The 26,344-nt window shown below is 44.1% G+C and overlaps 1 protein-coding gene across 2 annotated transcripts in view; it reads right to left on the bottom strand.

The window, feature by feature from the left end:
- gli1 (GLI family zinc finger 1) overlaps positions 1 to 24,575 on the bottom strand; it is a 54,043-nt gene extending 29,468 nt beyond the window's left edge. For both annotated transcript variants that reach the window (XM_037102216.1, XM_037102219.1), the window contains exon 1: positions 24,184 to 24,575. The gene's annotated coding sequence lies outside the window, so the exon portion shown is untranslated. The remainder of the gene's footprint in view (positions 1 to 24,183) is intronic.
- Between the last annotated feature and the right edge of the window lie 1,769 nt (positions 24,576 to 26,344).

Raw genomic sequence — 26,344 nt, 5'->3', positions numbered from 1 at the left:
CAATATCGACTTTTTATTTACTTCTAAATGTTTGCTTTAATAATTACAACTTTGAAAATATTTGATATTGACTGTATGACCTGATAATACTGTAAAACAGCTCTAGTAACGACATGGTAATCAGAGCTAATGTAATAATATGTCACTTGTAAAATCCCTTTTGAATTTTGAACTGATGCACTGATGCATTTGTTTTAATTCTTCCAGCATCTGTATGAGTTTTCATTCCCCCCGTTACTCGAGGCCGACTGTAATGAAAGAGGAAATTCCACCTGTGCGATGGAGAAAAAAAAAAAAAAACTCTCCTCTCTCGGGTCACCAGACGTTTCTTATTCATTACCGGCTATAAAGCCTGACAAAGAGAAAGCTCCTCGCCCTTCTTCTGCCTCTTCACTCCCTCGCTCCCTCTCTCCCTCCAGGCTCTTCACGGAGAACAGAGAAGGGGGAATCATTCAGTGGCTGAAAAGGTTAAAGTCTAGCCGAGGGCTGGAGCTCCTACGTCTGCCAGGGGCACCTGAAGAGGGGCAAACATTTACCGGCAAAGAAAAGAGGGGGGAGAAAAAAAAAATCAACAGGCTGCCCGAGAGCTGCGGGGTCCACGGTGAGTGGTGGTGTAGGGCCCTTGGAGAGTTTGTCTTGTAATTGAGTCAATTGTTGACCCCCTGTTCAGGCTGCCTCTGCAAATCTCAGGAGGGAAAAGCCTGCCGAATAATTAATGTCCTCTCTTCTTCTTTCCCTCCTGCTCCTCATCTATCCATCTCCTTCTCCTCTCCGCTCACCCCCCTCTCCTTCCCTTGTTTTCCGTTGTCTCAGAGGATGATTGTGCTGTGAGTCAAAGGCAGTCATTTGGAGGGGGGGGGGGTGTTCAGGGATCTGCTGAGGCTTACAATCTTCTATTCACCCCAAATCTCCCCCCCCCCCCCCCCCAACTCTCACTCTCTCCTGCATTCTCCCCCTTTTTCATTCCTCCTTTTGTTTGCACCGTGGGATGAATTTTAATCACTCGGCTCTCCACCTCCGATCTCGGTTCCCCCCCTCGTTTTTCTTTTTTTTTCCCTCTCTTTTCCCCAAGTCGGACCACTCGCTTCCCCACTTTTTCCAACTTGTATCCAGCGCCCTTCTCTCCTTACCGCTCCCTTGCCGATCAGGCCCTCTCGAAGAGCCCCGAGAAAACAAGGACACAGATATAGCCACCTTTGAAGACGGGGGACGAAGGGAGTATTTGTCACTCCAGGTTTAGCACAGGGCCAAATGTCTTTAAACAGGCACGGGGATGAAGCGAGAGAGGAAGAGGGAGAGGGGGGAGAATGATAAAAAAAGAGGGAGTTTAGGGGGGAGGAGGAGGGGGAGGAGGAGTGGGGGACAGCAGGACAGAGAGAGGAGGGTCGCATTCTGTTTGTGGAGAGCGATCATTTTTAAATGCCTCCTTCATTCGAGAACACTTTGTTTGCGTAAGGGCTCTAGTGTTGCGCTCCCATTGTGGCGGCTTATCCCGAGGGACAGTGCAAGCCGGGGGGGACACTGTTGTCATTCACATTTTCACACATTTACTGATTAGCAGGTGCTCTTAACAAGAGGAGTTTGCCCGAGTGCGTTTGCCGGAAGTTCAGCCAAGTACAAAGCGAGAGTACGAGCATGTTATGGTAAGAGGAAGAAGGGGCGAGTAAGTGAAAGAAGCGACAGGAAGCAATCACAGAACAAGCGGCAAGAGCTGATGGCCGCAACGAGACAGACGAGGGCTTCCTGAAGAAGCCAAACGGTGACACTTAACGACAGATTTTTCCTTTATAGCGTCCCACAGCCCTGCCTCATTTTCTCTCCGCAAGCCACAAGCGGTCAGCTGGCACATTTGTCCCAGTCTGACCGGTCCGCACCAGTGAGAGACATGGGAGAGTCGCACAGCCTCTTGAGCCTTTTACAGCGATGCCAGAATGTCAGTACAAGTGCAATAACTTCACGGACAAGTTCACTGACCTAAAGACACTGTGGGCTCTTGTGATCTACGTTTGCAGCAGCAGATGGATTTTTAATTTAGAGGTGCTTTACTTGAGTAGTTTCCATTTTATGCTCCTTCCTTCTTCTTCTCCACTACATTTACGAGGGACATGCGGTCACTTTGGAGCCAATACATCTTTGTGAAACCTGTAGTTCATAAGATTTTTACGAACAAAACGTGCGATCACCATTGAGATGAGCTTTTTAGGAGTCTGTTCTTACTTATGAGGTAATGTGACCATGTTAATCAAATTTGACTTGAGCCAACAATTTCTTTCAAGTTGTATCTGGGCTTTTTTTTTCATGTGGATCTTTTGGATTTTATGATGCTTTTATGTTTAACCTCTTTAAGGGACAATTCACCCCAAAATTAAAACATTTCGGCGTGAGTCACACAGTTTTGGAGAAATCAGCACAACGTTTTGAGTACGTTTCTATTTTCTCTTTGGATCACCATGCAAAAGGAAGCTGCATTTACTCAGGGCTGAGAGACAAGGTGGACGGCATATTTGTTAACGTTGTGCGCTGTCACAAACACATACCTCTCATCCACGAGGAGATATGCACGTCCCTCATTGTTCTTTAGAAAGAAAACAGCTCCTTCATGAAACTGCTCACAACAATGTCTGTGGATTATCTTGAACATAATATCTCATGATTTCTAGAAAGAGACATTAGTGCCATTCCGTTCCATTATATTTGAGAGAATACCTCTTCAGCCGATATCTCCAAAACTCAGCAACTCACACCAAAACGATCAGTGGAGCAGTAGCACTACAGGTGCAGAGAAAAATATGTGTCTTTTGACTTTGGGGTGAACTCCCCCTTTAACAAAGAGCCACCGGAGAGAACATCTTGTAAAGGGGTTTGTCACCCGTTGTTTGGATCGCCTGTCAGTGGTGAGGCCAACTCATCCTTGGAAATTACAGGACACATCATTTGAAAGAGCAAAGCCTCACCCAGTATCACGGCGAAAACCATGGCTCAATACGTAACAGCCAAAAAGAAAACAGTGAACGGTAAATTATTTTTTAAATCATCATTTAATCAAAGTTTTTGCTGTGTTTGTAACTTTGGTTTGAAGAATTTCTTTTTTCCAGGAAAGTGTTGAAATGCTTTCTGTAAGTGAGGATTCAAAAACAAAGCATGTCATAAGATATTCCACTAGTTCAATACATACAGTATATTTACATTTGCATGTGCTTTTATTTTTTTACATTTACGGACACTTTGCTGTACGTTTGTGTTTTTATAACTGTAAAAATTCCTTTCCGGAGCATAACCCAACGAGTGAGACGACTTCCTGTTCCCTCTGGTGTGATACACAGAGAGGGTCTAATCCTGACTGCCCGTCTCTCTCTCTCTCTCCCTCTCTGTCTGTCTGTCTCTATCCGTGGCCCTACTTGTGGAGTGTTTGTTAGGAAATCCTGAACAAACCGCAGCTGTTTGTTCTCTCTTTGTCAGTGACGGGTTTTTATTGACTTCTACTATTGACAATCGCGCGACTCCTGTTGGCCTCACACAAGCTGGATAACGCTGTGCAAATAGGTGTATGTACACACGCACACAGTCACAATCTGTCCGAAAAACACGCTCACAACCGAATCGCCCGGAGCACTTTGTGGGGTGACGGAGAGAAAAGATGGGAGCCACAAGAATTACACAGACGTGAGTCAGGTGAGAGCATTCTCCGAATATCAAATTGTGTCACAGATGTCTTCAGATTTCTGACAAGAAGATGATGTGGAGCGTAGCTGCTGTAATCTGCTCTCGCGCAACCACGAGAGCATCCTTGAGGTCGGCCCCTAATGGTGGACGATAAGGTACAGAGTTCTCTGCGCACACCAGTTAAGTTCCTCTACAATAAAATGGACAAAAAAAACATTTCTATTTCGGCCTCGCTTTGTGCATTTCATGTTTAAACCAGTGACGACTTTCACCAAGTTAGAGACACACTGTCAAAAAATATCATTGTAGGCTGTAACATTGAGATTTTCCAAAACCTGAAATTAAAGACAAGGCAATCAGGCAGAGAAAAGTTAGGATTGATAAAAAAAATTAAAAAAAAGCTTTGGCTTAAAGTACTTGGTTTTGTGGCCACAAACACGGCTGCCAACGTTTCATTTAAAACACTCAACTCTGGTGGAAGAAACAGGAAGTGAATGGTGGTCCTGAAGTGGAGGTCCTGTTTTTTGTCATATTTCTGTGTATTCAGAGGGTTTAAAGATAAGATCAGATCAGATAAGATGAGATAAGATTAGATAAGATGTGTCACAGCTGCATCAAGTAACAGTGCAAGAGAAGAAGTTAACTAATAAATTCAAAATAAGTTAGATATAATAGACATGAAGAGGAATAACTATTACACTATTACATACGTATTATGAATGTTAATGTCAAGTAGTTTCAGACTGATTTGTAATGTTCTGTGATAAATATCCTAAAACTGTTTTCAACCAAAAGAATTAAAACACGAGGCCTTCACGGTAATTCTCTCCACCAGAATTGCACAAACAAAGAGACATTTAGATTATGATGTAGGGTGATGTAAACATAACAAAACAGTTAAATGAAGAAGAAATTGTGATAATTTGTACTTATTAAAAAGCTGCGTCGTTTCACAATTTTCAAAAAAAAAAAACCCCACAAAAAATGAAAGACTACAGGCGAGGTTGTCCACATACTTTTGGCCGTGCGGTCTCACAGCGCTTCTAAATGACGTCCATACAGTAGCAGTCGGGGGGGAAACGCTGCATCAATGACCTCTCGTCATCACCACTCACAGCCATCAAATGTAGCGGTCTGAATCCAGTTAACTGAAACAGGAGAGCGGGCGAGCGGAGGACTCTCTAGATTCTTTGGCTCTGACTCAGAGCGAGAGGGAGCTGAAGAAGGGAGGTTAAGAGACACCGGAGTGATGAGGAAAAAAAAAAAGGGGGAGAGAGGGAGAGAGGGAGATGGAGTAGTGAGAAAGAAGTTGACAAAAAACACACAGGGAGCGGAGCAGAGCTTCTGTGTCAATGGAGGAGATCATGGATGCCAGTAGGGGGCTCAGCCTTCAGCACAATAGACCCCCAACTGAGCCAAGACCCTTAATACCCATACTCCTATTTCACACATCTTTTCAAAGCACCCATACAAGCCTCATCCACCCCACCCCACCCCCCTCCACCTCCACGCTCTGGCTGTGCTCACGTGATTGCAGCCGGGGGGGGGACAATAGCGAGAAAACCCTCAGTGGTGCGACTAGGGGCCGTCGGGGGACTCACGCAGGGGCCATCAGGGGCCATCAGGACACCTTGTCTTTGTGTATTGGAAGACAATAGCGACATCTCAGGAGCAGCAGTAAAAGCTTCCTCTGTGCTGGCAGGGAGCTGTTAAGAATGACAGGGGCATCAAGTGTCGGTGATAAATGGGTCATTATCATCTGATCTGAGGTGAAGTGTGGAGCTGATAATGAGGCGCTGCGTCAAAATCACAGTTACCAGAGAGAGCCTGTTGTGCTGCCACCCAAATGACTCTCGCAACAGCTTGAGGGACAATTAGCCCAAGTTTCTTTGGAGATGAATATGTTTATATATATGTAATAGCTGGATAATTGAAGTCATGCTGCTGAATAATAGTAAAAATGTCACTAAGTTACGGCAGTTTGCTTCAATATCCACTTATACCTCTTTAAGACCTAAATACTTTACAATAATAATCATAATGTAGCAACTCTCCTTCCTTCCTGTCCATAAATATTGAAAAAAATGACTCCAGACGGTGTGTATTAATGAGCTCAAAGTCTTTTGGGTGTGATCCGGACGGCGCAGTGAGAGAGACATGCAGACATTTCTCTCTTCTGCCAAAAGAAAACATCTTGAAAAAACTAATCGTTGGGAGCCGGGAGGAAAAATATACCTCAGCATCCTGGGCAGGTCCAGGGGAATTCTGGCTCAGACCCAAACGCTGGAAACAGGGTGAAGAAGGCCGGGCTTTGTGGAGTAAACCAGGCAGGGAGCACAGTGAATGGGGGGGTTAGGTAACCAGGAAATGGTTTACGTTGGCACAAATGTGAGTTTTTGTCAAAAGAAATTAACTTTAATACATGAAGCTGTCAAGTATGTATGTGCACATGCAGGTATTATGTATGTTTAGATCTCCAAACTAATACTGCAGCAGGATATGTCTTTTCATCAGCCCCTCTGCTGCAGACAGACTCATAGCATCAGTACCCTGAGGGCACTATCGGGCTAACAAACTAGCCTTTCGTCATGGCCTAGCTTAGCTCCCCTAGCCTCTCCACCGGGACTACTGGCCTCCACTCAAGCAGACCCCCTCCTCCATTTACAAGGCCCTTCAGTAGCCGGCTGGTTGCTAGACAATGTGCTTGGTTACGTGGGTTATGTAAAGACCCTCCTGCACACAAAAGCCAATGTGGGCGCCTGTTATGTGCAGCTCTTCAGAGCCCCGGGTCAGTTAGCAGAAGAGCTCTGGCGCTAACACTCCAAGTTAAAAACGTTTGCTCTTCAATGTGTTTACTGAGAGGAGAGGAGAGGAGAGGAGAGGAGAGGAGAGGAGAGGAGAGGAGAGGAGAGGAGGTATAGCAGAAAATGGAAATACTCTGTATACTGTAAATAAACAGTAAACACTAAACTGTACTTAGGTTCATTTCACCTCTGGTTGCTTGAAGTTTTGACACAACAAGTTTTATTTTTTACTGCAAATGAATATCAGTCCCAAACACTGGTTTCCACGACTTCTAATAATCAGTATTGGCCCTGAAAAAGCCGCACCTGTCAACCCCCAGAATGCATGTCTGTACACAAACACAGTATCTTCACAATCACATCCCAGCAGCGATCACTCGCCATCAGATGATGTTAAAATATCATGTCACGATTATCCCGACAATTCAAGACATGAGCCCTATAACCATCCAAACATGCTCAAGATGGCACTGAACACACACTGGAATCACAGCTCAACACGTCTCACATCTCACGCTTGAGCAAGAAGCCGCACAGCAAGTCACGATGGCAATCTTATGACATCAGAGATTCCCATCACGGTTCAAGTGACCAAGAAAATAAAATCGGTCTATTCAGAAACTGAAAACACAGAATGAACTGACAGTCTTTGCTTGTATATTAAATGCACAGTGGCCAACACTTACAGTATGTCTGAATAAGGAGCAGAAGGCTCTGTTTGACTGACTTTTACAGAGAGATGAAGACTGAATTGTTACAAATGTAATATTTAAAATGGTTTCTGCTTAGTTTTTTTTTTGTTTGCTGTTGTGTTTAACGATCCAAGTTAAGGTTGAGATAACATTTTGTTTTGGGCTGCTGTCATTTAATCAGTACACAGTCGACATCCTGTGAAACCTGCTGAGACGTTGTACCTGTATCAATATATGTTCAGGTTGATTTCAGATTCCTTCACTCAGATCGATCAGAAAGGGGAATCACAACATCTGTGTGTGTCTGTGTGTGTGTGTGTGTGTGTGTGTGTGTGTGTGTGTGTGTGTGTGTGCTTGTGTGTGTGCACGTAGGTGACAACAGACAGCAGGAGCCCTCCAGGCAATGACATGGTGGTAAGCCACACACCTCAGATGCACCACCAGGCTGCTCTGATGGCCAACCAGCAGGGGAAGAAGCACTGAGGTAAAGAAAGCCACCGTGTTTGTGTGTGTGTGCGCGCGTGTGTGTGTGTGTGAGTAAAGGTTCGACTTAAAGACACACAGCTTTGCTTACACAGAAATACACAGATCCCGCTGATGTTTGTACACCGCAGACTGTCTCCTAACGTAGTGCCTGCGAGAGATCAGGCATGACGTGGAACAACATAAACATGCCAAAACCATGACTGTGTGAAATGACAGCACTGAAGACATCGCTTTCAAGAAAAAGACCGCAGAATTAGTCTCCTATGATGGAGGACATTTGTTAACATGACGATTTGTTTTTGAGTAAGAACACCATGTTAACGAGAGGGAGATGTATCGTCACCTTCAGGTTCAGTCGTACCGAGGATGAAAAACCAACACACAGACATTATGTTCAGCTTCTATGTTAATATTAGAGCCGCGCTACTTTTAGTTATTTATTACCTTCGCCAAGGACGCTGTTTTCACCTGTGTCCATATGTTGGTTGGTTGGTTTGTCAGCAAACTACTGAACTTATATTTCCACATAACTAGGATGGACCTCATGAACTTTAGATAGAGGACAGATAACAGATCCACGAAGTCAAGTCGCATTTGACGTTACAAAGTTTTTAGCTGTGCAACAGGCACATAAAATCTAAATTTTCTTGACTAAATCTTTTCTCTTATAAAATCAAATTGGGCAAGTTAAATCTCTGCGAAACGACAACAAACTGTTCATAGTGTGAAGATAGAAAAAACGTCTCTTGTTCCCTATTATTGTGGGTTTTAGTAAGACTTTGAAACAAGGGACGCAGCTAGACTACTTCTCTGCTCAACAGTAACAAATTCCACCTACTGACTAATTAACACGTTTTATTTCATTTGTTACCTCATTACATAAAAAAGTGTACAAGTGGATGCTAATAGCTTATTTGCCAAACAATGTCTTGGCTAAGACTAGTTGCCAGGCAACCAGAGGCATTACATTTTAGTGCCAAGTGAGGCTGTGCGATGACGATGTACAGTATACCGTGCGAGGGAAGAACAACCTCTATTGTTACATATCATGCCCATATTTGTAGCGTCACAAAGCAAACCACATTGGTATATTAAACCTCTACATTAAAATTGTATATTTTCTTATATGCTTAATACTTCTCTTATCTGAATATTTGGACAAAGGCTCTAAATAAAATAATAAATATAATCACACATGAGTAATTTTCCTTTTATTTGATTTGTATATAGTTCCGTGCTATGTATAGACTTTGGGAGCGCACACAAACTTTTCTTGTGTTTACCTCAGCTAAATTAAAAATGTGTATTGAATTAAACAGCGGTGGTTAATGTGTGCACGTACGACGTATACATATTTATTTTCCACTGCAACAAGAGAAGATTCATCGCCGCTGTCCAAGAGATAAAACCCACACAGACAAAGTTGTGTTTGGGCAACCTGATATGAACCTGGACCGAAATGAACTCCCTCCTAATTGGATTTTTCATCATGTCCTAGACAGTCACCTCCACCCACAGAGAGAAAACACCCATATCTCTGAACATCTTAACACACACAGACACGCACAAAGACACGCTCTTGCACAAGGCCACAGACACACACACAGACATACTGTATAGGCACTTACATGCATAAACGGACTCTGACACCCTCGCACACACTCGGCCTGACAAGCTGCAGCATGTGTGACAGAGCCGGCTGGTTGGAAACAGACATCCCCCTGCCCCGAGGCTCGGCTCTATCCCACAGGAAGCTGGAGTGTGAGCTGGGACACACAAGACGAGGGGAGAAGATGGGGGAGCAGCCACAAAGACTCAACTCACCACCGACTGGAACTACATTATGAAGGGATCCGATCAGCCGCCAAACAGTTTATCTGTGTTTATTTCGTTGATTTTCCTTCTTTTTTGTGTGCAACTCAAGCAACTTAAATGATGATTGTCGGAAAACAGATGCACAAGAAAACATCAACACAAGTGTGACATCTAAAAAAACGATTGGATTTCTCGAGGATAACGCGATGCAAAGATGATTTTCAGTCCGTGCCACGTGTGCAGAGTCTTAAAGGAACAGTTTAGACATTTTAGGACAATTAGGCTACAACAGTACAACCTGTGGGCTAACTCAGCTTAGCACAAAGACATGAAACAAGGGAAACAGCTGAGAGTGCATGAACCAAAATGCACAAATCACAGCCAATAGTTGAATTGCCTAAGTATTTCTCACCATGGACAGTGGCCGGGCAGCCGGTGAAAACTCCAAGAAGTTACTGTTTTCAGCCAATAAATAGTCCGTAACATTGCATTAATTTTCTATATTTTGTAAAGTTTTTAATGATTTTTTAGGGAAATGCATTTGCAGTTAATTCCCTCACACTACTCTCTAGCAGAGCCTGACCTATATCTCAGTTGGCCATTACTGTTGGCAGAAATTGGCCGATGCTGATGTCAGGAAGTAAAGGTATTTTCGTAAAAGAGGCAGTTTAACAATTAAATCTATTGTCTAAAACGACTTTGGTACACTGAAACAGCAAAGCTCACTGAGCCCTGGGTGTCTTTTTTTAGATGACCACGCGTATCGGACAATATAGATTCCGATTCCATTCACACAGTGTTCTTTTAAAAAAAAGTTATTTAACGCTTTTGCCAGTCGAGCATCAGCAACAACTTCTCTTCTCACACAACATCCACATCTGGGTCCCTTCGCCCACTGCACGCCCATGCACATGCACAAGACACTTAACATTCACACAGACACATTGACACGCACAAGTGCTCACCACATTTCTGCTCCACAGCTGCCCCGAGAAGACAAGCGTCGATAAATAACCCCTTTGAACGGGATCCTGTGGGTTTGAGTGTTTGAAACTTTTAGCATCCGCCGTTTGTTCTCCGCAGGACAACAAATTTCTGTTCATATCCCAAATGAAGTCTTCCTCTCGCCACACTGAGAAACTCAAAGACAGCGCGAGTCTGCCAAGTCAGGCAGCAAAACCAGGGCTTTTAATGGACTACAGGTGCGAGCTAATAAGGGCCAATAAATGTGCCTCAGCAGAACAACTGCCTGTCCCGTCCTGAATAGAAATAACGCGAACAGAGAGATGGATACGGGGGTTTAACTGCTGGGGAAATCATCAGCAGTCGGGAAAGTCCAACAAAGTCACAACCTGCTGCAGAGTCATCACATTCGGAGAAAGTGAGGCGAGACTGTATTCGTGTGAGGATCAACCACTGAAACAAACTGTACAGCATATTAGCGTAAGTTATAATACAAACACAAAATGGTGCATGGCACAACCACAGACGTTATTTTCATTTTTTAACATGAATGTAAAACAAATACCTTACACATAACCTTAATGACAGTTTACCCTGACCTTAAACAAAATAATGTTATGTAAGAAATGTATGTCATCAACTCCACATAGATAACATACGCTGAGCAGAATTGAGTGTCCTGATTCATCTCCATCAAAGCGTGTAGCTGTGTGCTCCGCATTCAGCATTTTACTACAAGCTTCCGTACTTCAACAAAGGGCCAAACAAAACCTCAAACAACAACTGCCATCGCCATAAAACCGTCAGCAGATTGGTTACAGAGGACAAATAACATACACTGGTGTACTGAAGCAGCGGTTTCCAACTTTTCCAACAAGCTTTTGGCGCCTTATAAAAAAGCACTCAAGCAAAATAGAAAAGATTAGAGAAAAGTCAAACCGGTATTACCGCCTCGTGGCCGTCTGCCACCGACAACCAGTCAAGTCGCAGTTTACATCCATGTCCATCCACTTCAATAAAATATGTATTGAAGGAATTTAAAGGGACAATGTGAAATAATTTTAGATAAAAACATTTAAAAATCAGCAAAGAAAATCATTAACAGAAAGTCAACGAATACCAGCTTTGATATCATGACGTCTTTGCATTGTGTTGCAGAGATATCAACTGAAGTTAGCATGCTAACCAGCTAGCCCAGTCCGGCTCCGAAGCTCGTGTGCTAGGGGTGTAAATGCTAGCGCACCCTTGTTCTCAAGCTCACAGTTAGTATCACTAAATGCATGGCTAGCTAAGCTATCCAGTTAAGGGCTGCTACAATCAGCGCTAGTTAGCGGCTACTCTGGCGATATGCTGCCTGCTATTTGTCTGGAGTATGAAACAGGGCCACATTCTCCTTTTCTGTTCCTGAGTTATGGCCTTGAATAACATCCAGACAAGTGCTTTTGCAGAACTTTAGAACGTCACAGAGGCTAACATCTGTGTCGACTTGAGTGACCTCTTGTGATCAGATCTCACGTCACTGTCACTGCTCTCAATGGAAATATACACCTACATCACCGGAACAAACAGATTTTTTACATAAAGAAATAAATATCTTCATGTCTAACAGTTGCCAGATTAACAGTTAAGCACAAATAGTTGAGAATGTGTTTCAGACAGCTTTGGACGAAGGACATAAAGTGTCACCTAACAGAACAAGTCTCAAAATTTAGTGTTTTTTAAAGGGGGACTGGGGACATTCTTCACAGACGACAAATAAATATAACTTGTTCATTAACTTTGCAGCATTTGACATGTTTTCCATCGTTAAATTGTTGTCTTCTTTAATAAAGTTGCAAATGGTGAAGTCACTTGAAGAAGTGTGCTCCAACTGGTTGTTGGGATGTAAGACGCATTTTAGACACGGATGCAGACAGGCTGGTACAACGACGCCTCGACATAATGACACTGTAATTCATAGCTACCATTTCCATTTCAAACTTCTGAAACTTGGTAAACTTTCTAATCATGGGTGTTCTACCTACTTTCATTTTTATATATCAGAACAACTCTGACCGCGTTTTTCAGCCGTCCGTACATTCTGTGCTGTTGGTCTCGAGCCTGGGCGAAAGGCAGGGATCCGCCCTGCACAGGTCGCCACTCTATCACAGTGCGTACAAACAGCTCTGTACTACTGTGTGAAAAGAAAATTGAGCGTGGATCCCTGTTGACCCTCTGTGTATTCAGCTGAGTCTGGTCCCATAAGCCTCGGCATAAATGCCCAGCGTGGTACCTCGATCCAAAGACCAAGAAACTCACTCTCACAGCCTCTTCCTTTCACTGCGCCCTGGCCTCTCTCCGACACTCACAGAAAGACAGTATCTCTCCCCCACCAGTCACTCTTCCGTTGTCCCGCGCTCTCTTCTCAAACTCCTGCTAGCAGGTGCATTACTGTGTGAGCTCCTGTCCGACGGGCTGATCCCGCTCTGGCATAAAACAGTGATGACGACAAGAGGAGCATCAGAAGAAAGAAGTACAGGAGGAGGAGGAGGAGGAGGAGGAGGAGGACAACAGCTCTGGACCTGAAAAAACAACAGCTGCGACAGCCGCATTGTCATTCCAACATTTGTTTCATGCTGAGTGCAGCAGCAGGTCAGTTCACGGCATGGGAACCGCAGACCAACGCCATTTTGCATCCTCAGCTCAAAGGACAGGTTAAATATTGTTGAGGGCTGATTAGCTGATTGCGAGAAAATCCATCAGCAACTATTTTGATAATTTTGATAGTTTCCATCTCATCAAATGTGAGGATTTCATGGTTTTCTTCATCATATACGACAGTAAATGAAATGCTTTTGGGTTTGGGACTGTTGTTTGAATGAAACAAGCAGTGCTGACACTAAGGTTGTTGTTTTTCATTTGCAATTAATCTGTTGAATCTTTTCACCACCAATTAATCCCAAAAACATGTGAAACAGCAATTTCCTAAAGCCCCAAGTGACACCCTTAAATTGCTTCTTTTGTCCAACCAGCAGTCCAAAACCAAAATATTCTTTATTCACCAACAAAAATGAGAGAGAAAAGCAGCAATTCATTAAATTCAAGACGCTGGAACCAGCAATTGTTTGACAATATTGCTTGAGAAATGACTACGATGATTCATAGATTATCAAAACACATGCCATTTCTTACAATCGATTATTTATCTAATCATTGCATCTCTACACACAAGACATTTGAAGATGTTGCTTTGAGTTACAGAAAGCTTTCTCACTGTGAATAATCATTAGTTTGCAGCCCTGGAAATTAATTCAATAGTTGAAAAAGAGAAACTATCTAAAAAACTGAGATTTGTAAACCAAACAAAGTCTACTATCCAAACACGCTGAAACATTTGAGGCAACAACATATTCTACTCAAACGGAAGCTCTCCTGTCACGGTGTGAAACCCACCACAGCCATCACACCCGCATCCATTCAGTCACAACACGTAGGTGAGCCATTTCTCCGGGAGAGACGACCTGCGGGGAGCTTTGTGTGTGGCCAAAAACACCGGCTACTGATGCTTAAGAAACAACAAACTGACTGGAGACTTTAACATCAAGACAGCGTTTCACTAACAGCTGCATCGCTGCGTCACCTCACTCCTGTTTCACTCTCAAACCTGTAAGAAAAAATGAAGTTCCACATGAGCTCCGTGGATGAGCACACACACTCTCCTCTGTGGCTTTTTAACCTTGAGCTGCTCTCAAACGCAGGAGGCCATGTTTCATGTTTCACCAAACACACTATAATCATGTGTGTTTCAGAGTTCCCTGCTTTACTGGCGTCTCTTTTTGTTAGTTATTGCCTACCAGGAAATGAAGGCCCTCCTCATGTAATTAATGGGCACAATTATGTAATTGAGGAGTGGTCTGCTGTTACGACCAGATGTCCCAGCCGCTCCACAAATTCAGTTGTTCTGATCGCATACAGTGGGGTCAGCGCCCGTACCAAGACCCGGCTCGCCCCCGCGCAGTCACCCAGACTCTCTTTTCTTTCTCTTGTAAATAAAGACTTAATGGTTTACAAGCCTTCCAATAACCGTAATACCTTCAGAGCGAATTAGCTCACAAAGCGAGCCAGACACGCAGGCTGGAATGAACCTGGACTGCTGGGAAGAGCAAGAGGAAGAAGAAGAAGAAGGAAAAAAAATGCATCCACAAGCAGAGATTCTTCTGTTTCAACTTCAAGGACAGTGTGTGTTTTACTTTGTTTTTTTAAAAGATAGACAACTTTGTGATTAAAGCCCTGACAAACATTTAGGACTGAAGATAAATGAGAGCTGTCCGTGCTGAAGCAACCGCTTGTTTACTTCCTCCTGGCCTCTTATTGTTGTAGTGTGTATGCATGCGTGGACATGTGTGTCTGTGTGTGTCAGCACATTATCGTGGTGAACCGACCGGCCGGCCTCTGAATTCTGAAGTTTGGATTATTGCTGTGAGGGGAGCTGATTTACATGCTGCTGATGTCATCTTCTCGCTGTGTGTTCAGTTCCTGCGCTGTTACCGAGGCAGAGAGAAAACCTCCCCGTTGGAGAACGTTAGAGAAACTGAACAGGCCTCTCAGTGTTTTCACACAACGTGAGGAAGAGCTCAAACTGGTGCACATTGTTGGAGGCAGAGAGAGTCGACTTTAGACAATCTGTTAAAGGAGACGTACTATGCTTTTTTTTCAGTTTCTCCCTTTCCTTCAGCATGTTGTATGCGTTCTTGTGCATCTAAAAGATCTTGAAAGTTGGAAAAGGTCAAACGTCTGAATCCAACAGGAAGCTCCTCTCTCCCACAGAAAGCACTGCTCTGGAAACTCCTCGTCAGTGGTCTCGCTTTAAATTATGTGACTTAGTGACATAACATGATATCCCCGCATCACATAATTGCATTATTAATGACTAGCAGCAAGTTTTTGGCCCTAACAATTGATTTAGCAAAGCTGCTCTGTTGTTGCTAGCGGTGCTGGTTCAGGCGTGTGCAGGCTGACCAATCAGGGCAGACTGGGCGTGCAGGAGGGGGGCCTTAAAGAGAGTGAAATGTGTTTTTTGAGGATTAAAGCATGTAAACCTATTTTAATAGTAACTATGCCCTAAAATAAGCACATTATTTCTCCTTTTAGATTAGAAATCCTATATTTTTACTTACAGCTTCTGTCTACATGTGCCTTGTTTTATCATAATGTGAAGCTGTCACCACTGTGAGCAGCTTGTATCCAGCCCTGATTCTCCAAAGGTAAAAAAACTCTGCCTGATAGCTCTGGCTGTTGAGTGAGCTACTCTCCCTCGCCCTCAACATGATTGAATCTATTCGAAGGTAAGATGGGGGCCCGGATCCTTCTCATGCCGAGCAAAACAAACAGTCACTGCTGGCATGAAATACAGACGAGCCATATTATGCCCTTATCTGATCCAAGTTCTTGCGTTGCTTCTAGGAGGCAATCAGTTTAAGCCCCGGAATTCCTCTTAAAACTCGATGTAAAATGTCACGGCTGAAAAAGAACAGAGACGTCAAAACACCATTGAAATTTCTACTTTATGAAAACTTCAGCGTGCTCGAAGAAGTTCCAGCAAACTTCCCAGACTTAAAAAGCAAAGTAAGGCGCCGTTAAAAAACAAGATATACCATCTAAAATATTGCTCAACGAGCAGCAGGAAGAAAAAAAAAAAAAATCAGTCGTTGTAGTTAAGTCAGTGCAGGGCAGGGCCAGGCAGTCAGTCAGCCAGTCAGGACGGTTGAGTTGTAAATGTGTTCCAGCAGGAAAAGCCAAGCTGCAGAGCGAGGCGAGCAGTCTGGAGTCGGCAACTTTCCCCTGCTCCAGCTAGCGCACCGCCCTCCCTGCAGCCCACCCAAGAAGCAGCCCATGGGCATAAATTTGAGAGCCTGACTCGCTGCGGATTTAAAACAATCTGCATCTCTCTCTCTCTCTCTCTCTCTCTCTCTGACTCCTCCACACTCACTGAAATGTTTCTCTCGTTCACCCTTTACTCTCCTCTGCCCTTCTTTCCTTTCCAACGAATTCCTCTGTTAATGAAAATGGAGAGCTCTTTCTCAGCGCGTGCCAATAATATTATTTTTCTAAAGGCCTAATAAGTTTGCAAATATGCAGCAAATGCACAGGAACTATATTTCTCTGTCTCGCTGTATCATCCTCAAAAGGGATTCCTTCTCCTCGAGTCTTTAAAGGAGACAATGGCGGAGTTAACGCAGGTCTCACGTTTTCTTGAGGGGAATTATTTTGTTTTTTAACACAAAGTAGACGGCTAGTTTCCATTTATGGCCACAGGAGAACACGGCTGTAAACAAAAATTGAATGCTATGGAAGAAAGCATCCAGTCTGTTGGCAAAAAAAAAAAAAAAGGAAAAACAAAACAACAAAACAAGCACACCACATCACTTTTCTATGTCTGTGGAGCTCTTCAGCCCAAATGAGCCCGGCTCGGTCGCTTCTCTTTAAAAGTAGATTTATCATCCTTTCTGCCTCGAAAACAATCAACAGATGGTACAGATAAATTCAAAGGAAGGTGCTGAGTTTTCTCTGAATCATCGGCGACCGTCTGAACAAAAGGGCGCTGCAGACTGGATGTCACGTCAAATGTGTTGTAGTAAATATGAGGCCGTTTGACTGAGGGCACGGTTACCTTTGACCCACAGCAGATTCATGTCGGCGTATCGGTGACGGCGCGCGCTGCATTTGGCCTGCAGCGGTTGTAAGTCATGCGCGTGTGTCACTACGCCGCGTCCACGCATGTGGGCCGACTTCCTGTTATGGCATCTGATCTGGTTAACGTGGCATCAGCAAGCCGCTGTAGATTCTCACAACTGTCACTTAGTTACAGAGCAGGGAGAACAGGAATAGAAAAAAAAAAAAGACGCAAGAGGCTGAGCGGTGGAAGGAGAGGAGAAAAGAATGTGAGAAAAGGCCGAGGAGGCTGAGGAGGATTTACACAGAGCTGGAAACGTTTGGGAGAGAAGTATCAAAACCAGGAGACAAAAACACACAAAAGAGAAAGAATCTTCAGCTTCTTTTTGTGGTTTGAGAGGACTGACCACAGTATTCCTTTTTCGTAAGCATGCAATACGAAGCTACAATGGCGATGCGGTTTGGGTCATCTATTGTTTGAAATGTAGTTTTTGTAACTCTGTAAACCTGGAACACATGGAGATCTTCTTCATTCCCCACAGAAATATGTAGAAGTAGATGCCAGTTGGGCTAATTGCTCCTCATCTCCGTTTACTCACTTTTCAAAAGTCTCCACAGATGAGAATAAGCCCTTTAAATGCTAAATTGTCTAAATACAATTCAAATGCTACCGAGCCCTCGAACAACGTGTCTAATGGTCTAGTTCATATGTAATGCTTTCTATGATCTTTTAAAATGAATGAGTTCAGTTCATCTGCATTTAGCCAACGTGTGCGCAGGTGTAGGTGTAAAGACATGAGAAACATGAGAAATGTCGACTTTCGTGCAGAAGATCTTGACTCATTTTGACAAAAATCAGTTATGTAATAGATAAATGAACTTAGAGAAAAGGGTTTATGGCATTTAAGACCTCACAATTTCAAAATTAACATCTGATTCCTTTTAAGGCCTCATTTTTATAGTCTACATTTTTATTTTTGACATTTTAAGACTTTTTACCCCCAGACATCCTGTGAGAAGCTCTCACTGGTGCGGCGTCCTCTCAAAACGGACCGAATAAGATATCAAGCAGCGATCATCTCTCGTGTGCAGCTCCCATCTTACAATATCTATATCATCTTAAGGTAACAAATGCAGCATACCACCCCATGACTGATCACAAATGTCTGTTTTCCCCTATAGATGAATATCTTGGTACTTGCTGTATACGTTTAGGAGCGAGCGGGGAATGTGGAGCTGCGAGTTGCCCGAGAACGTCGGCCGAGGCGAGCAGCTTCGGCTGTTATCTCATCTCAGATAACAGAATTGTTGTCCAGAAGCCTCATCATAAACACACGCAACATGGATGCGCCTCTGCACTCTTGCTCAACTCTCACACACTCACTGTCTTTGACTTACATGCAAACTGTTTAAGGAGGAGTAATCCTACCTCTCTACTTAAAAGTTAAAATGAGAGATTGCAGTTTTGCTGGAGCGGGAAGAAAGAAGGACTTTTTTTTATATCTGTTTTCCACCAGATGTTTTCTGTCCTTCTGTTCTTTTTCAAACTCAAAATTGGCTTCAAAACTTCGTCATATCACGACTTAGAGGACCCTCCCCCAGCTATGTCAGGAGACGTACAGGTCTGAAAGTTTTTCTCTCATCGGTGGACGTCAGAGAGGCAGTGAGGAGTGCGACTGTCAGAACTGTGTTGTAATTACACTGATGATGGCAGCACCCGAACGCAGCGTGGCCATGGCAACCTGTTGAAATAACAAACACCCGCCTCCTCCTCTCTTTCTGCCTGCCGACAGGACAGCGTGCCGTGAGTCATCAGCGGCGGAGAACACACACATTGGAACACACACACACACACGGCCAAAGACAAACACACACACGCAGGTAGAAAGAATCTAATCAAACACACACACCTGTAAACAAAAAATCCATCTAATCATCTATCGCGCCGACTTCGACTCACTTCTCTCAACCTGATCAAACTGCTGGCTCTCAAGTCACACCATCCATTTTTTTTCAGGCTCCTCCACAGACGCCACTAATGTTTGACCTTCGTCATCTGCAGCCGGCCACCGTCTCTCAGAGAAAAACCCATTGTTACTCACCGAGCTAATGTAACAGTAGGACATGAGTAAGTATCGGTGTGGGTTGTTTGTGCATCTGAAAGCTATTCACAATCTCACCTGGATCCTATTAGCGCTAGTTTGATTTCTAATATCAACCACATGAGACGATAGTTAGCAGTCAACTGCTTTATCGCACACACGCACACACACACACACACGTGCACACAAGCGTGTCAAAAAACTGCCACCCTCATTCAAAGCAGGAGGAGGGACGATGGGGAAGGGATGGACTCCGCCTTTTACTGTCAGCATCTGTATCACACACATGCACATATTCCCTCAGGCGCACAACACTGCATGTACTTTAAAATACAACCAGCATCATTTTTAATGCTGCCTGCTGCTCCACATGTGACTTGACCTTTCATGTGTGGTATTAAGGCTTTAGAGCGTTCCCGCATTTGGGACCAGGCCCGGCCCTAAAAGACAGATCGGCTGGATGGTCCTTACAAGGTTTTTTAGGGTCAGCGGGGCCTCGCTGGGTTGGGCCTCAACTCTGACTGAGTGCGTTTGCTTCCAACCTCATGTCCGACGATTCTGCAAGATCGCGACTTAAGTTTAACGGTGAAGTTCGGTGCCACTGAGGTGGGTCTGCCAGGGTCACTTTTCTCACAAAACCTGCCCGACTCTGCTTCTGATTAGTTGCAAAAGTTTGCGACTGTGTTTTCCTTGCAGTGGGTGCTCAGCAAACAGCTTCTTTAGCTGCCTTGTGTCGCACTCCTTTTCTAAGGGGTTAAGCCGAAGAGGTCGGTCTCTTTACCGGTGGAACTAGAGTTCCACATCTGCTCCATCGGCACCACTTCAGAGTGGTTTCACCTAAACGAGGTTGGCGAAAGAATATCAGGGCAAGTTAGTGGGACGCATGTCTTTACAAGAAAAGTGGCGGGACGTGCTGTGGTCACTTTGAATGTTAAGGAGACAAGGAGATATGCGAAAGGAAGCATCGGAGCACCTTTCCTTATCTTTCCATTAGCATGGCCTCCACTTAAAAACTAGTTTCCCAATATTAGCAACCTCCATGTTTTTCTCGCACATAAGTATTTCCTGCTTGGATTATGTTCCATGTCAACGTTTATTCGATGGGAAGTGCTACGTTTTTTTATGCGACTGCGTTCGTAGGATTTGTGAATGGTTGACGTTAAAACCACAGTTCTGTAACCCCCGAGAGCACGATCTGAATCCTGCAAGTGTTAAAGTTTGCTGGATAAGATTAGAGAAAGATTGTGGTTTTAGTTGACCATGGCGTGGGTTAGGGATAAGGTCATGACTCAAGACTCATGCTTGGAATCACTGTCTCTGTATTAAACCATGACCCCTTCGTTCCCTGTCCTGAATCAGGTGCCGAGTGCCGAAACATAAGCATAGAAAAGTTGAATCATGTTTTTGTTGTTACGGGTGGCTATTGTGTTTAAAGAATCTACTGTATATCAGAGACAGAAGAAATAAAACACTGACAGTGAACTATTCATCTCTTAACTATGCTGATGTCGAACATAATCTGGCAGGGATGACGTTGCATTGTTTGCATTTCTCTGTTTCAAACCATCTATTTATAAACACTCTTTCTCGGAGACGTGATTGAGGTCAGGGTGTTGGATGATTCCCACCTGACATCCATGTGGGAGACGGGAGGTTGTGGCCTGTCAAACCATTTTTTCCAAACCACAACCAGCATATTTCCCAAACTTCATCAAAGTGTTTTGGTTGCCTAACCCCAACCAAACAGCAACCACAGTTTATTTGCCAGAACCACAATCTTTTGCTAACCTTAACCCGACCGTAGGTCTCATTGAAGTTTATCCATGATTTCTGCAGAATCATCCAACTTCACTGTTCTCTCCGGCGGCCGGGTTGTTTTATGGGATGTCCCGATTGATGTCAATTGTGCTGTTGACACTGTGGTCTACATTTCCCATCATCAGTCCGCTGACATAATCACAGCTAATACAGCCGACCTCTCATCTCTGTCTGTTGCTCTGAGCTGATTGTCTCTGTGGATCGTTTTCTTTTATCTCCCCTGCTGCAATTTGTCTGATTTCCCTTCTAATGGGTGGGAAAGCTCCAAGTGACCATGAACAATGATTTTCGGAGTATTTCCCATGACTGCAACATTTCCCCTTTCTATTATGCGTGCCCTTTGGCTGGTGCAATTCAAGCTTAATAAAGAGCGAAATGCCTTTGCCCTTTGGTGCCATTCGCTCTCATTTCAGCATCGTTTGATACGTTCAATGTTAGATTTCTGAGAGGAGGGATTATCTACGGCGATCTGACCTTACGCAACTGATTCATTTCATTCTCGATTGATTGTTTAGTCCAAAAAATGTCAAAAGATTTGAATAATGCTCATGACAAGAGCTCAAAGTGATGAGTTTTCCAGTCCAAACCCCCAAGACTCTTCATTTACTGTCTTATATTACAAAGAAAAAGCAAATCCTTATGTTTAAGAGGCTGGAACCAGCAAATATTTGACATTTTTGCTAGAAAAATGACTAAAATGATCCATTTTTGTCATTTTGATCGACTACTCCACAAACTGTTACAGCTCTCTCGACACACAACTGGCACAGATGATAATTGTGGCCTCTTGTCGTGAGTTTTTCAGATGGCTCGGATGAGATAAAGTTTGGCTCGGTGCTGCGAACCAAAACAACCACCATGACAAAAATCCATTCACTCCGCTCTCAATGAACGATGTCCACGGATGACGACACGCAACGCGGATAAAAGCCCCTGCAGCAGCCTGAAAACAACACAAACTCAATGCGATGAACCAAAATAACCTTCGAATACCAGACCCTGACACCGGCGAGCTGAGGGAGCCGGCCATCTCTCCATGAGCCTTGAAGCACGGCAGGAAAACTAGAAGATGAGGAGAGAAAAGAGTAGCGGGGGATAAGGACAGAAAAGAAGTGTTTGTGTGTGTCTTTGCTCCTGTGTCCTTTGGAGCATCCCCGGGCCTGTCTGCCGATCGGCTCGGCGCTGTGAGCCTACATGGTTTTAGCCGGGGCCGGCACAGACAGACAGCTGCTATTAAACCCTGATTGTTTCAGGTTCACAGGGTGTGAAAGGGTCTGATTGAGGGGCTGTGATCCCAGTGAGGGTGGTCTTTCTCCCTCCCTCCCTCCCCCTCCGCACCTCCCTCTCACTGGAAGGTGGGAGGAGGAGGGAGGAGGAGGAGGAGGAGGAGGAGGAGGATTGGGGAAGGGGGTTGCAGGCGGCATCACGTGACACATGTTTCTTGCTGAGCGGACCAAAATGGAATCTGGACAAAAACACGCCACTTGTTGCTGCCTGCTTCACGTAACCGCCGGCCAATGGTGCCAACACAGGACTCAAACACGTCACTGGAGATGTTTCGTGTTCCACATTTTGCTGCTCTTGTTGAACTGTCGTCACTCGTTAAAATCCACCTTAAAATCCTCCACCTACCTTTCTGTAAACTCTCGGCAATTCAATCCACCAAACTCAACTGTATTCAGCCTGACTGAGACTTATCACCGCTCTGATACGGCGCAAACAAACCAGATCAGCCCTCTCCTGTGGCTGCAGAGGAGGACAGTCGCTTCCTGTATGGTCTATTTGTTTAAGAGCATTCCCATTAAGGAGCCTTTTGGCCTTAACACACTTGATAAAGACCAGGGAGGGCGAGGAAGCTCCCCTGTAGAGCTTTTCACACGTGGCCAAAGGACAAGTGCACTTTCCTCCCTCGGACGCTCCCCCACCCCGTCCCAACCTTGAAAACTGCTTCTCTCCGTTGGTTTATGTGTTTTTAAAAAAGTGTCTGAGGTGTTTACAAACGGCAGGTCAACTTTCTCTCATTTCCTTCTGCCCAGTGTAATCAATTAAAAACAATGAATAACATATTGGTAATTTCACTTCATCAAGTGTTGGCTTGTTCTTGGAGATCCCTCTAAAGATCCCTGTGTGTTTGTGTGTGTGTGTGTGTGTGTGTGTGTGTGTGTGTGTGTGTGTGTGTCTGTGCAAATACTGTTTAGGGAGGTTGTGAGTTGTGTGTGCTCAGCACTTCTCACTGTCACTTTGGAATAAATAAGTGTTTGGCTCTTCTATTGAGTCCAGTGTTGACGCTCTTCACTCCAGGGCCACTAACATGAAGACTGGGCGGCCTAATCTTCCCACATTAACAGCTACAGTCACCTCTCACGGAGATAATTAGATCCCAGTCGATAAACTATCTCAGATTAGGGGAGATTATGGGAGACGCGAGTGCATGTTATTCTAGTCCGAGAGGAAAGACAACATCTATCGGGTGATGGGGCATTTTACGGGCTAGCTTTCTGCCCCCTGAAAGCCCCACACAGCGCCCACTGATGATGTTGTTTTGTGGGTGTCCTGACAGAGACACACATTTGGAAAAGATATCGGCACCTAAAGTATTTCAGGTTACAAGAAACAGCTGCTCTCGGGTGGCCCTCTGACCCTGGGCTGTGCCAGATGATTTGAAGCTGTGCTTACAGTCGGGGAGACCCCCCCCCTTAGAAAGAAGCATTCCCCCCAAAAGATCCACGTTTTAAATCAATGTTCCTGGTGTCCACACCTCAGTAGGTGCCAGCACATTCTTCACATCTCCACAAATGGTCAGGAAGACAAGACAGCACAGAGTGACTCCACGGGCACAGCAGTGGCCGGAGCATTACACACTTTAGTGGGTTAGTAGAAACATTATGCAACTCAATTACAGAAACTTTGCCAGCCTAATTAATAAGGGGGGCGAGCGTAAGAGTCACGCACAGTCACCTGAGGGGAGAAAGCCACGACTGGACCATCACCTCTCACACAGTTGCACGTTTTTCCAATCACAATAAGCACGAAAAAGTAACATCAGCAGTGCTCACGAACAGAAAACAAAACAAAACAAAACAAAACAAAAAACAACAACTTTACAATCACGACTGAACGTGTGACGACTGATTTATCAAGGGTCGCCTGTGATTTCAGAGTCGAGTTTGAGCCATCAGCTCCACTTACCTCAGGTTAGCGCAGCAATATTCAGCATGAAACTTTCTCACTTGATTCCCAGAGTCCTTGAAAGAGCTCTGAGTGTCCAAGGACCGTGAAAGTCTCAGTTTCCAGTAAAGCCTCCTCTCTCTCTCTCTCTCTCTCTCTCTCTCTCTCTTCTCTCTCTTCTCTCTCTTTCTCTACTTTCTGGCAGACGCGCTCGGATGGAGATGACCGAATTTTTCTCTTTACGCGCACACCCAAACTTTATCCCGCTTTTGAGACGCGCTCCTCCACGGACTGGTTTGAGTCACTTCGCGCAAACGGTGACAAAACTGAACCCCATGTTCGGCTATGGAGTCCCGCAAAGCGCCCTGGAGCTGGTTGCACACACAGCCAATGTGGGAATGCGCACCCCCTTCTCTTCCTCCCTCCCTCCCTCCCTCCTCTCTCTCTCTCTCTCTCTCTCCCTCTCCACAGTCTGTGGACCACCCCGAAACAGGAAGTTCACTTTTTGTTTTTCTTAAAAAAGGGACCACGCTGCCTCAGCTCTACCCTCAGTTACCGTGCGCCACACAGCACTCACACTCTCGTTTTCTCGTTCGCCTTTCTCTCCAAATAAGCACAAATGCATTCGTAGCGACACAGTGAAGTTATATAAAGACATTACAACACGCACGTGTTTATAAAATACTTGCATGGACACGGTTGGGGCTATATAAAGTGCGTTCCTCTCTAGTAATTGGGATAATCTATCTTTAAATGTTTTTGTTTACTTTAATGGTGTAACTTCATAGCAGCCTGCCGGACAGCGTGTGTGGCTGGCTACGTGTGGGGATGCTGCAGATTGCTGCGCCTTGCCACTGAAGTCCACCACAAAACCCCGGACTGGAGTTCAGACCAGGATCGGGACCGGGACCAGAGCATCATGTGTGTTCCGTTTCATGAAGAGAACATGCGCCCATGTTAGGGCCCGTGGTTGGCATTCAGATCCTTTACTTAAAGGTGCACTATTAAGTTTTGGAGAAGATGTTTTTTTTTTGTTGTTGTTGTTGTTGTGTTTTGTTTTAAATCTGTTTTTCTGCCTAAACAAACGAAATAAACAAACTCTCTTTGTTTCCACGACTGAGTAGAACTGAATAAACAAACTGACCTTGAGGGACAACACGGTTTCATACTGTTTTACTTTGTTTATATGTGGCGGACCCTGCCAGACTTCCAGCTTCGAACAGAGTTCTGGGGACCTTATTTTGCTCTGAGAACAGCTTGTTTACTGAGTTATGGAAAAAATGAATTTTCCTGTATTGGTATTGTTACCCATTAATATTGAAATTATGGGTTTGAATTTCTTCTCCAAAACTACAAAGAGACCCTTTAATTAAAGTTACTGATATAACATTCTGAAAATACTTCACTACGAGGAAAATTCCTACTTTTAAAAACTCATTAAAGCAAAAGTATGTAAGTACTTATTGGTATTATATGGTACTTATTAAGTCTGAAGAACTCATCGTGCAGTAAAATGGTCCTTGTCAGTGTTTTATGATTAGATGTAGGATACAGGAGATCACCCCTATAGGTGCGGTTTCCAAATGATAGCAGGTTTTAGATTTAAGATTTGTGATGTGAGATATTAGTTTTTAGCCAAGATAATTGTTCATTTTAAATTTGTGTGTCTGAAATGTTTAGTTTATTTTAAATGATGTGTTCTAGTTGTTATGATGCCTTATTGTGACAGCAATTGTCATGGACCTAAATAAACCTAAATATACAATATGTGCAGTCTCCAAATGAGCAAGTTTTAGATTTCAGATTTACAGTGTGACATTAATTCAAATGAATATACCTGGAGCATGACAATCCGTGTTCATGAATGGATACCTGAGATGATCAGAGAGGACTGTCCGGGTACGTCGTACCTGGGAACCGTTGTTCTGTAAGACCATCGCATGTTTGTAGAGTTACTGTCCCGTGGGATCCAAATATCTCTGACAGAAATCACATTTTCATGAGCTCAGAAAAAAACCAGTCCTGTTGGCTGTGTATGTTCCGGCTTATCCAGGGAAATTTCATGAAACTACTTTAAGATGTAGCAGAAAGAAAAACTTAAAACTGCTAAATGTTGTAGAGTAAAAGGTATAATACTGGGCTCTGGCATGTAGTGAAGGTTATATGAAATGGAAAAAAAATT

Source organism: Acanthopagrus latus, chromosome 6 (genome assembly GCF_904848185.1).
Source record: "Acanthopagrus latus isolate v.2019 chromosome 6, fAcaLat1.1, whole genome shotgun sequence".
NCBI classification, from domain to species: domain Eukaryota; kingdom Metazoa; phylum Chordata; class Actinopteri; order Spariformes; family Sparidae; genus Acanthopagrus; species Acanthopagrus latus.
This window is presented reverse-complemented; position numbering and strand designations above follow the sequence as displayed.